Source organism: Chaetura pelagica, unplaced genomic scaffold (genome assembly GCF_000747805.2).
Source record: "Chaetura pelagica isolate M959 unplaced genomic scaffold, ChaPel_1.0 scaffold697, whole genome shotgun sequence".
In the NCBI taxonomy this organism is placed as follows: Eukaryota; Metazoa; Chordata; class Aves; order Apodiformes; family Apodidae; genus Chaetura; species Chaetura pelagica.
The window spans coordinates 317,969-331,612 of record NW_009953927.1 but is presented as its reverse complement, the minus strand read 5'-3'; positions in this window follow the sequence as shown (position 1 = coordinate 331,612).

Sequence of the window (13,644 nt, the reverse complement as noted above, 5' to 3'; positions counted from 1 at the left end):
CCATTCTAACTGTCACTAACATGCCCATGTCCCTCAAGAACAAAGGAGCTGTGATGGATGACTGTGAAATCCAGTCTTTCAGAAATAATACCCAGTGTTTCAGGCCTGAGACTTAACTAAACCACACCTGCTGTAAATTCAGCACATTATATAGGAACACTGCAACAGCAACCACCTGTACTTTTATACTAATGTTGTAAGTGGGCTACTTGACTGCAGGCAATGCTGTAAAGTTCATTCACACATCGGTTTCCTGAAGCACAAATACAGCAAACAAACTTAATAATCTGAACAATATAAATTCAACATATAATAGCCTCAATCTATTTCTGGAGGTCTTAATTGCTAATAGGGTGGAAAAGGAAGGGATTAAATGGAAAACATGGGGTTTAGCTTTAAGCTAGGTGAGATAAGTCTGCAATGCCTTCTAGGTATAATACATTTTCAAATTAATTTGAAAAATAAATTCATGCTTCTGTCTCCATTTATTTTTCCAAAACCTTGGGCAAAGATATGTTTGAAACTGTTGGTTCATGAAACATGATTGCTTGAATATCAGGATATAACACCACAGGATCATGTTGCCTAACAGAAAGACAGATTGAGGACCACAAGAGATCTACTTCACTGCAGCCAGTTGAATCCAACGGTCTTTTCTTCGTGCAGTATCATATAGGAATCCAAGCTCACTCAGAAGTAGCTGAGGCATTTCTGAAATAGCACTGTATGGACTCTGCACGTTTTCTATGGTTCCTAGTTGACATACATATCTCTAGGGCTGAGAGTATCAATGGCTATATGGCAAGAATTTATAGGACTTGACTCAAGAACTGAGCCAACCCTCTTTTTTAATGAGAGCTTTGGTCTGTTCTCTCAGGAGGTGCCTGCTCAACACTTGACAGTGATGAGTCTGTTTGGTACCTCTTAGAAAGTCCCAGCTGTAACACCTAAGCATGGTCTAAGTTTGCTCATGGCAGTATAGAAAGCCTGTAGATGAGCAAGATATGCATAGAATTGAGCCCACATTGAACTGTTCAGTAGCAGTTTTAAATTTTCAGTTGATATTCGGATAACTTATTTAACAGCTGGAGACAGTATGTCAAGTGAAAATATGAATGTCAAACTGCACTCCTTCCCTGTAGAGAAATTAGGTATCAACCCATAATGAAAATTCTCTTAGCACAAAGGAGATATAGACAGTCACAGTAAAAATTGTATTACAACTATTCATATTATTAAAAATCCCAACGCCAGCTGGTGTTCAAATTACTGAAAAAAAACTTTGTCATTTGAGAGATAGGGAGATTAGTGTTATGTGAATAGTACATTCTAAATCGAATTCTCTGCTGTCAGCAAGGGTTTTTTTCCTCAGCAGAAGCATGCTAAATTGCCTTTCTATCCAATTTTCTAATCACATTAATTAAACTTCAGAACCTGATTTTGTGTCTTCATCTGTGCTGCTACCTTAGCCAAAAGGGGAAATGCTGTACTGTGTCAATAACAGAATAAAGTATGTTTCACTGGAAAAGGAATTCAAACCTTCTTCTGCACCAGAAGCACCGTGAGAGACAGCTCAGAGCAAGAGCTGGAGCTGGAGAGGAGAGTGAGAGGTTTAATGATTCCTGTTCACAAGTTCAGAGGGAATAGCGTTGTGGTGGGCATAGTGTTGTGGTTAGAGGATGTTTACTCCCTAAACCAAAAGTTAAATAAAACCCCAAAACAACAATTTAAAAAAAAACACAACAAAACCTGTATCTGCCCCACTCACAAAAGGAAAGAACACGGCACACTTTGTATGCTACACCTGTGGCTTCACTGCCAGAGAGACTGGGAAATTACTGTATCATCTTCATTTAGCTTGCATGTTAGGCTACAAAGCTTAATGAGAGAAAAATGCAAATACAGAGGGTGAAAAAGGTAATAAATTCCTTTTGGCCTATATAGTGACAGATAAACAGATGGTTACTCTGAAGATGGATGGCCCCCATCCCCATTTACACCACCAGGTCTTTCTTTAACCATTCCCTCTGGCAGAGCAATAGCATTTTGCTGGGTAGAAGTTAAGTTATGTCACTTTATGCCTGCTTACAACAGGCCCTTTTAATTCAGTCTGCGGAAGACAGCTGTCCCCTGGGTGCTCCTGTGAGATAAAGGGACCCTGGTGGCCCCACCTGCCGTGTTTGGTTTGCCTCAGCCAGCCATGGGCCTCGCTGCAGCCTACCCTCAAGCTGCACACCCTGCCACTGAAGGAGAGGTGAAACTTAAACAAGTGTTGGGTTTTAGTGGCAAAGGGCCCAGGTGGCTGCTGGGAGTGTTTTGTCAGGAGTTTTCACACAAAGCCCGTGAGTGGGTTCCAGACCCTGCCCCACCCCAGCCGTGACGGGTGACACGGCGCTCCCTGGTGAGGCTGTGCGCGGGGCACAGGCACCTTCGGAAAGGCAAAGCAGCTGATGGCTTTGTATCAGAGCAATGCAGCTAGACAGCAGGGAAGTCCGTTTTCCATCTCTTTTGTCTCTCCTTGACCCACCTACCTGCTTGCCTTCACATGGCACACAAGGAAGGAGTGAGGAATGGAAAGGGAAGGAGGTGGATCTGATCATTTTGTACCAGCAAGTAATAAGAAAATTGAAAGATTCATCTGCTTTGTTTGATCTCCTTGGCAGTGATGTTTGTGCAAGACTCATTTCTGGTGGTATTGCTCTTTTCTCTACAGCAGCAGATGCTGTGGAGATACTTAACGCACAAAAAAATACATAAATTGATATAATTTGGAAAAAAAATACTGTATGGGCTCATCTTTGTCAGCACTGTGTCCTTGAAGTGAAAGTTACCTGTACACTGTATACTGGGCTGCAGTGCACAACAGCAGCCTGCAGGCTGGGCAAAGTGATGTATCCCTCCTATGCCACAATTGGGAGCCACTTCTGGAGCATCATATCTGGCCTGGGCACACTGGTCCCAGAAGTGGTGACAAACAGGGGAGTAGCAAAATCCTGTTAGATGGATTAAGGGACAGTTGGAGCCTAAATTTATACAGCCTTTTGTGTGTGTATGTATGTATGTATGTATGTATACAGTAATTTCTTTTAAAAACACAGAGGAGTCTGAATCCCTCTGTGGAGGTGGTTTAAAATAAACACATACTAAATCTTTTTCTAACTAAGATACTTAGAGCCATAACTTTCCTTGCCAAGATAGTTCTCCAGGCAGCTCTGCATTTACCTGGTATAAAGCAAGAGTAGAACGCCAGAAAAAAAATCTCTCTATAAAGTTGTGAAATATATCTCAGCAACCTCTCAAATCATCCAGACCCCATGATCCCTTCTACTTTTTTCTTCCTGCAGTGAGAGTTGTGTGTCAGGGCATGCAGCTCCCATCCTAGCAAGTACTTCTGCCACATCACTTACATTGACTTAGACTAATTGTGCAGCTCAAAAGGACAAAGAGCTTAAGAAGGAAAAGCAGTACCACTTCTGCTCCATCTCTGCTGGAATACCTGTCAGGGAACATTGGTATCAGAAACCCAGACAGCTCCCAAGAATGTCTAACTTATATCCAACACAAGTCTGTTAGATTAGGACACGGAAATCAGCTGGTAACCAGCACGGGAGCACTTTGACTTTGTGCTGTTTTCTGACAAAGGTAAATATATTAAAGGTTTGGAGTAGACTGGGCAGGTATAAATTGCATGCTTAGGTTGGATGAGGCCTTGTCAGGTGCTTTAGTAAATAAAATCTATTAGTTCACTAGTTTCTTCATATAATTTATCTTAACATAGCACCACCTCTGAAATATGTGACAGGGATCAAATACTGGGCTAAGATCTTTGCTGTATGAGCTTAAGAGGACGCCTTGTGGGATTACATAAGCTTAAAAGCATCTCTATACCTATCAATAAGTTCACAGAAAAGTGCTTTCTCAACCAAAGAAAGCTGTCATGTCTTCAGATGCAATCTAATATAATCATTGTTAATAACTGAAAAATCAGGGATAGCGTTGTTTTCATAGAAACTGGGTACATTTCATTTTGTATTTGTGTCACTGCAGATGGAATTATTCTCCTACACACAAAAATGTGTTTCTCTTTTTCTGAAGTGAAATAGAAGGTGATATAAACCATTCATTTAAATAAATTGTATGCATATACTAATCTCCTCTCTAAGGTACTGTTTGTGCTTAATGTTCCTATTTGGACAGATATATACATTTGTCAATGTGACTGCTTAGTATTTTAGGTAGATGCATAACTTTCATGCTGGGTTCTTTCTTTTTCAGTTATCCAATGTTTTTTTCAAGGAAAACAAGATCTTTAACATTGCAAAACATGCATTTACTGATAACGTAACAGGATGTTGAAGGCATAATTGATGGATTGCATCAGAAACCTACACATCTAACTGGCATTACTAGGAAACTTTGACTTTCAAAATTTAATATTCTTTTCTGGGGAAAAGAAAAAAGCAAAAAGCAAGTTATTGTTATGAAGGAATCAACACCTTCAGGGACAGACATTTAATCTGTGTTCCTGGTTCCAAGAGATTAATTACTTCAAAACCTCAGCTGAAGCAATCAACATTGTATTAATACTTAAGGACTTGTAATATGGAAGAAAATATTTAAATACAATAAAAAGTATTCACTGAAATTAATTAAGCAAATATGTCTTGTTTTGAAGGAATGGATAAACACAAAAAGATTAACAAAAAAAAACCCCAAACTGTCAGAAGTACATGTAAAAGAGAAAGTATTACTAGAATGAATATTCTATAATAAAAGTTTTTAGAAGATAAATGCAATCTAGATTATTTTATTTTTTTTAACTCTATATTTACATAGTTATAGGAAAACATCATTAGAAGTTCTAATGTGGTAGTGTGTCATCTTGAGTTTAACTGCTGCTGGCTATGAAGGAGATTCCAGGTACTTGAATAATACATGAGAATATCACAACTTTATATAAATGCTTATTCTCTGCTTTTAGTTTGCATGTGTAAAGAGAGAAGAATTTGCCTTTAACTGTTGTAGGATGTTAGTGGAAATGTAAGCAGCAGTAAAGAGTTGAAAACAAAGCAGAAACCAGCTCTCTGTTTCAGAATGGGCATACATGTATTTAATCAGCCAGGATTTCATCACATCAGTTTTAAGAACCCTCCCGATGTCCATTTCATATTTAGAAGCACTTTGACAAAGCTGTAGTAAATTTTGTATACAGATGCTCCTTTTCTGTCTTTTGTGAGAGGTTTACTACAGATCACATCTAAACTAGTACATTTATTGTTAATTTAGAAGTCTAGCTCACTATATTCAGCAGCCTCTGTATGGTTGCATCATGCTTTACATACCATTTAATGGAAACCAGACCCTCTATATTCTATGTAACAGGTATTTTGCCTAAATATTCTCAACCAGAAATTTTCAATCTCTGCCAAAATTCTTCGACAGCCTGGTGAGATATCAACTCTTCTCTCTATTATGAATTTCCTGTGTTACTTCTGTTAACATCCATGTGAACCTTGGAGCTTGCTGCCACAAGTAGAATACGAATATATTAATATATTCATATATTAACGAGTGCATTCTTGCTTCAAAGCCATGAAAATGCATAGGAGGAATAATTTACCTTGAATAATATTAATAGGAGACAAATGTCAGATCTATGAAGCCCTACATTTCTGAGTTTAAATGAGTCTGAGAGACTAGGATGAGATTTATGAACATTATATTGTTTTCTTAGTTTGAGATTCTTACAATGTTTTGGCACATCAACTGTTTTCTGCTGATATAGGCAGGAAAACATGATAAGTTCCTGAATGGAAAGTTCAAAATTAAAAAACATCTTTTTTGGATCACAAAATCATAGAATGGCTTGGGTTGGAAAGCACCTTAAAAATCATCTAGTTCTAACCCTCTTGCCATAAGAAGGGACACCCTCCACTAGGCCAGGTTGTTCCAAGCCCCATCCAACCTGGCCTTCAACACTTCCAGGAAGGGGACATCCAAAGCTTCTCTGGGTAACCTGTGCCAGTGTCTCACAACCCTCACTTGAAAATGTTTCTTCCCAGTATCTCATCCAAATCTATCCTCTCTCAGCTTGAAACTGCTCCCCCTCATTCTATCACTACATGTTCTTGTGAAAAGTCCCTCTCTAGCTTTCCTGTCGCCTGGTGCTGGAAGGCTGCCCTAAAGTCTCCCTGAAGTCTTCTCTTCTCCAGGCTGAACAACTCCAACTACTTAAGCCTGTCCTCATAGGAGAGATGCTCTAGCCCTCTCCTGAGTACCTCTGTGGCTCTCCTCAGGATTCACTCCAGCAGCTCCATGTTCTTCTTGTGTTGGGGGCCCCAGAACTGAACACATTACTCCAGGTGGGTTGTCACGAGAGTGAATAGAAGGTGAGAATCACCTGCCTGGCCTTGCTGACTACACTTCCTTTGATGCAGGACACATTTGGTTTTATGGGCTGCAAGTGCACATTGCTGGCTCCTGTTGAGCTAATTATCAACCAGTACCCCCATGTCTTTCTTCTCAGGACTGCTCTCTATCCATGCTGCCCCCAGCCTGTATTTGTGCTTGGGACTTCTCCAACCCAGGTGCAGGACCTTGCACTTGGCCTTGTTGAACTTCATACAGGGTCACCTCTCAAGACTGTTAAGGTCCCTCTGGGTGGCCTCCCTTCCCTCCAGTGTGTCGATCTCACGACACAGCTTGGTGTCATTGGCAAACTTGCTGAGGGTGCACCCAATCACACCACCCATGTTCTTGACAACGATGTTAAACAGGGAATGGTACTCATCACTAATCTTCACTTGGACATCAAGCTGTTGAGCACAATTCTTTGAGAGTGAACAACCAGCCAATTCCTTGTCCACTGAGTGCTCCATCTGTCAAGTCCATGTCTCTTAAATTTAGAGAAAAGAGTGTCATGTGGGACAGTGTCAAATGCTTTGTGTAAGTCCAGGTAGGTGACACCTGTTGCTCTTCCTTTATTTACCAATGCTGTAACCCCGTCATAGAAAGCCACCAAATTTGTCAGGTGGGATTTGTCCTAAGTGAATCCATGTTGGCTGTCAAGAATCACTTCCTTATTTTCCACATGCCTTACATAGTTTCCAGGAAGATCTGCTCCAGGATCTTGCTGGGCACAGAGGTGAGACTGACTAGCCTATTGTTTTCTGGGTCTTCTTTTTTCCCTTTTGAAACATGGGGTTATATTTCCCCTTTTCCAGTCAGTGGAAAACTCACTGTCCTGCCATGATTTCTCAAGAATTACAGATAATGGCATAAGAACTTCTTCTCCAGTTCCCTCAGGACCCTTGGATTTATCTCATCAGCTCCCATGGACTCACGCACATTCAGGTTCTTTAGATGGTCTCAAACCCCATCTACCTCTGGCATGTGTGGTTCTTCATCCACCCAGTCCCTGTCTTTGTCTTTTTTAACTTGGAACATGTGGATTAACTTGTGGAACTTGCCAGTGAAGACCGAGGCAAACAAGTCATTGAGTACTGTGCCTTCTCCATATCTCCAGTAACCACGTCTCCTGTTTCCTTCCAGAGAAGGACCATAAAGTCTTGGTTGGCTCCTCATCCATCCAGAGGCAGAGGTCCATGCACTCCATCTGGTCATTGACTTAGAGTGTGACACACCCTTCTCATCTCCTCTGCCTGTCCTTCCTAAAGACCCTATATCCTTCTATTCCAACACTCCAGCCACAGGAATCATTCCACCATGCCTCCATGACGCCAATACGATCACAACCCTGCAGACATGTTCATGTCTTTAACTCCTCTTGTTAATTCCCCATGCTTTCTTTAAGATAATGGCAAGATCATTGTCTGCCTGTCTATTAGACAATTCTGTCTAAACCAGCCCTTCTAAGTTCTATGTATTTATGGTAAGGCCAGTATCCAAGATAGCTAACCTAGAGTTAGGTCAGGAATTTTTCCATTGCTCCATGGCTGCTGATTTAACTGCAGTATAAATGTACTCAGGTACCTTGACCAAGATTCATAACCAGAGTGATAACAAGTGGGGTAATAGTTTAAGGGAAATTTTCTTCAGACCATCTCATAAAACAGCTGAAGCAGCAAATTCTCCAGTAAAGGAGATACTTGATGGTGAGAATAAAGATGGATGGATTATGCTATGAATTAATGTAATTAAAGGAAAGGTTAATACTGCAATGATTGTAATGAACTTTTTCTTACCCTTTATTATTATTATTTTTGGGTCTTTCTTCTCGGAATTGCCCCATCTTTCTGTCCCTCTTGGTGATGGAAGATTGTGTTCCTTTTTGAAATTCAGTGTTCCCAAAAGGTGCAGAAAATATTTTAAACAGATCCTTTTTTGGTTTCAACTTGAAAAATCCCCTTTATTTTTATTGATGTTGCTCTGAGTCAGATCAGGTGATTCTCTAGGGGGTCAAAAAGAATAAAATGAAATAAGTTTCTACTATGCACTATCTGCCTTCAAACTCCCCTCTTCTCAGCGAACAGCAAAAGTACAAATTTGAGGATCAATCAACATGCCTTTTGCTCTTCTCTGACTCATTCCCTGTCTCTTCAGAATACTTTGAAAAACAAAGTACAAATTGATGAAGAAGGCTGTGCAATCTTGGACTGCAATTAGATGCTCTTAATGGAATAGAAAAAGCACCCTGCTGTCATGTTAAAAGGCTAGGTACTTACTTTCAGTTGAAAATCTCTTTGATTAATTCAAAGGATTTCAGTTGCAGATCAGATGCTATAAATCAAATGAGATGACAGTTTTTCATTTAAATGTCATTGCAATTCATACTTTGCATAGGACAAATACAGCAGTTTTGGGGGTGCTTTTCAGTATCTGGTGTCCTTCACCTGGTCCTACTAAAACAATCCACATTGGTAATGCATTTGCAGTAGCTGGAGGCTTCCTTACCCACTACACAGTGCTCTCTACTCAGGCAGCAAAAATGGCAGATTGAATTGGTCTATATCTTCTGGCAAGATGACTGTAGTCAGTATTGACAGGAGCAGCTGTTCACCTAGCCTGGCAACAAGCATGAAAGCATGTCTGATTTAAGTCTGGGATTCTTGGTGTCTTATTGTGGAAAATCAAATTAAATGCTCTCCTTCTCATTATTTTCCAATCTTTTACTTACTATGGCTTCAGGGCTTTACCTCGTCATAAAACCTCAGTTCTGCAAAATGCTGAGCAACACAGCACTATTGCCTAATATTGAAGAATGCATGAGGCTGAGTGCCTCGAGTGCCTTGTCTTAATGGGACCCTCTGTTGTAGCCTCTATGAAGGCTAGAACATTAGTCAAGGTTTCAAATGGTAAGTTAGTTTGTAGTGATCTGAATATGGTGGAAAGGAGCCTGGTATTGTGCTGCTAATTAGACAGGAGATTTTTTGTTTTGTTTGTTGTTTTCAGATTGGTACAGTGAGCTGAAATGATTTTCGGATTTTCTTCAGCTACAGAAAACACTTACCTAAGCTGGCCACAGTCAGGAGCAGCTCCCTGTAGGGAGATGCCATTCAACTGACATTTCAGCTCAGAGGAATCTTTTAATTCCTATAGCCAGATAGCAGCTTGCAGGCCATCACAGGCAATAGGCACTTCTGATGTGGCACATTTATTTCATACAATAGGAAGTCACAGTGGTTTTATGCACGTATCTCTGTACTTGGTCCCATGGAAGAGCAGGTCAGAGGTTTGGTTTTTGGTTACATTTGGTTACATTTGGTTACATTTGGTTACATTTTCTTTTTAAAGTGAATTATCTGCTAAGAAAAAGTATGAAGGACTAGCAGATGAAACTACTGAAATGAACTTGCTCTCCGGGTACCAACATTTTCAAGCTAAAAAAGAGATCTCATAGTAAACTCATGAGTAGAGCCCTAGTAACTAGCCTGCAGTTATTTTTCTATCCTTTTATGCAGCACTATGACTTTTTAGGCTAAGACACTCAACAGTAATTTCACGTACAGTGGGAATTTCATAAAATGTTTCTACATATTTCCTTCACTGTCTTTACCTTAAATCTTCTCTAAGCTTCAAACTTAAAAGAAAGCATTTTGCCACGGCAGATTCTTCCAGGTTATTCACATAATTCTACAAGAGAAAAATCTACATTTCAACAATCATCTATCACTTAGATTGGAAAAGACCTTCAAGATCTTTAAGATGGCCTGCACCATTTCTTTACAAGAGACAATGGGGTGGAAAGGGCTTTTTTAATGTCTTTTAAGGAAAGGCCTAACTAGATGAGGACCAGATAGCAGAAGTACTACTCCACCAGTTCTGACAAGGACTCGCTATTTAAAATATGAAACTAAGTGTGCTTTTGCAAGGCAGCAACTTATGCTTTTTCTTGTGTGAAAAGGATCATTATAAGATTTTGAGCTGAGCTAGAGTCGGTTTAGAACAAGATCAGTTACAGGGATATGTGCAAGTAATTTCCTCAAAATGTGATGTCTGAAAAAGCATAAGTATAGTTTTGAAATAAGTACAAAGCAATGCTCACTGCCTCTGAAGCTTGTTTGAGGGGGACTGAAACTTTCCATAAAGAGTACAGCACAGTAATTTTGGGACAAAGACTGAAAAGTCTTGAAAAAAAAGATAAAACAGAAGTTTGTGTTGCTCGTTGTGGTAAATCTGCACACGAAGTTCATAGCATTTTCTGCATGTTCTAAAGCCATTTTTCTGTCCTGATTCTTTGCTTTACTAGGAGCATTGTGGGTAGACTTTGGAGGACAAGAATTGTCTCTAATAGTCAGAAAATAATATATAGCAATAACCAGGGTGTAAGATAACCACGCATAGCCCTCATGCTCCTCTAAGCAGCTAAAAGATTTGTCCATTTTTTAGAGTGTAATCCTAAAGTAGTATGGGGTAAGTATATATAAATATTTCATTAACTTGAGGTAAACCTCTGTTCTTTGCCTTTCAATCATGCTGGAGAACGGAATACTTTTGTGGCATTAGTAACAATAGAAAAGTCACGGGTATGTGTTACAGTAATCCTGATGTTACACCATGTGGTAGAAGCAGTTCTTGAGAAAACCTGTATTCCCGCAACCAGGAATCAGAAATTAATTTCTTCTTCTTGACAGCTTGTCTGTATTCGTAAACTCTTCTTCTAGCTGATTTTCCCAAATTAGTGGAAATCAGGCACCTTTCAAGAATAAAGCAGTTTGTTGCAGAGATAAATAGCCCAAAAGCATTGAATCTTGCAAAGTGGTCGGCTGTGATAGCAGTAACCCTTTTGATGTCAAAGAAGAAGATATGTCAGAGTTACATCTCTGACACCTGCTTGAACCTCTCCTGACTTTCATCTTTTGTATCATTCATCTTGAAGAAACTGTTGACTTAAAAACAGAAAGGGACCTCAGTAAGGCAACTGTCCACCTATTTGAATAATTGCTTGTGTCTCTCAACTTTCAATTGCTGCTATTGGCAGTTCCCTAGATGAGGTACTAAAAGTACATTTTTAACATCTTTTTAAAAAATATTAATATTGTAACAGCAAGGAAGAACAGATCTCATAAGATTTGAAGTAGTTCACAGAATGTTTATTTTTATTTCAAATCTCTAGCCTCTGCTCATTAAACTCACTTATATGTGTCTGTTATTTCTTGCACTGTTTCAGCCTTCAATGTTTTGTCCTCATTCCTATGGAATTCTTTTTGGGATACCCAGTGTTTTCCTGTTCTTCATATTTAAAGAGCTCTGGCCTTATGAAATTGAGTCAATTTTTCCCTGGAAATATCACCACTTTTTTTTGCTTTTTGATGATGCAACGAAGATCCAATTTTCTATTAATTCTCACAGAATGACAGCATGGTTGAAGTTGGAAGGGTACTTTGGAGGTCATTTTAGTCATGTACAATCCAAAAAATACACACAGAAGCAGTAGCATTTTCTGTGGGGTTAAAATTTATCACAGAATATAACAGGTCATCTGGACTGGCTTTTGTCTGATACTGCTTTGTTGTTTTTTTAGGTGTGAGATAGGTTAGGATATCACTGTGCTTAGCAGGCATAGTTACTCACCATACTTCCAGTTGCAAATACACATTGAATCATACTACCTGTGTTCAAGCATGTTGCTAACTGACACAGGCAAGCCACCTGTTTTTTGGATAAGAGATTTTTCCCTCTTGCAGTGTTCATTTTCTTCTACAGAACCGTGCTCTTTTTTTCATTCATGCAGTAGACAATTGACTGCTGCTTGTTTCCTTCATGCCTTTATCACAAGCAACAGTGGAATATCTCATTTCATTTTCCAGTCTGAGTCTGGAAACAAGAGCAAAGACTGGTCTTTGCCACTTACACATAGAAGGAATTTTTGTCCTTGTTTCTGCTGTACCTTACACCCATAACCTGAAATAACATTGTTGTTCTGTTACTGCCCACAGACCTAGAACTAAAACAGTTATCTGCTTGAGAGTTTGTTAAGCTTTTATGTTGTTGAAATCCGTGGCCTTTAATGTGGCAACAACATTTGAGGACTAAAGAGAACATGCTGCTTTGAAAGGAAGACCCTGAAAATAGGGAATCGGCAGTCTCTCAGAATTTCTTTCTTGTTCCCAGTTCATGCATTTATTACTGGAATTAGCTTACAAGCAAACCTCATTAAGCTGCTTCTCCTTACTAAGGAGAGAGCCTGTAGGGACAGGAAGCGTGTTTTTCAATAGAAAACATTTAGTTTCAATAATGAATGTCAGCAACATCAGAACATACAATGAAACAACAAAATCAGCTTGGGACAGAGGTCGGGTAGAGGACATCCTCAGCCCAGACAACGTATTTTGAAAGGTGGATATTTTCTGAATTTTAAGGATTCTTTTTTTAAGAAAATCTGAGCTGCATGTTAGGTTTATCTTGTTTATGATTTGATCTTTCAATTGATATTACCAAGTAGCTGAATTGCATAAAGTTTAAATATCTACTTGGTCATTCTTTGCAGATGTCATAGCAGACATGGTTCTTTCAGAAGAATTCAAATACATTCACGGCATAGCTATAAGAACTAGCCAAAAATGGTTGTAGGAGAAATAGAACAAATGGTTTAATTCACAGCTGTAAGTTTGACATGAATTTATTTGAGAAAAGACCTTAAGCATTGGTTTGAATATGATTATTTCAGCATGGAAGCTACATACCATGCTCAATGTGTTTAAAAGTTGTCTGTGTCTCTTTTAAATAAAGAACATAGAAAATGTGAGCACAGCTGAACAAAAAAACCTCATATTTATTTATTCTATAAGGATATATAAGAAATATTGCACAACTTTTTTGCTAAAATAAAATTCTTGCTTTCTATTCAGTTTGTTTGGTTGTTGGTTTTTTTTGTTTGGTTGTTTTTTTTGTCATTTGTGTAGAAGAGAGCTTTAGAAGAAAAATTGGTATGTTTTTTTCCCATAGGGTCCTTCTTGTCACAACTGATATATTTTGTTGCCTGTTTACCCCCTAAGGGTTCCACCTGTACAGCCAGTTTCCTTTTTCCTCTTCTTTGTTACTGTTGTTTGAACAGAGTGTTATGAGGAAGCTATGAAAAGGAGAGGATAATATTTTAAAAGTGGGGAAACATTGTGATTCAGAATTCCTAGTTTTGATCTGGAATGCTCTGAGCTGGTTCATGAAAAAAAAATCAGCAGAAAA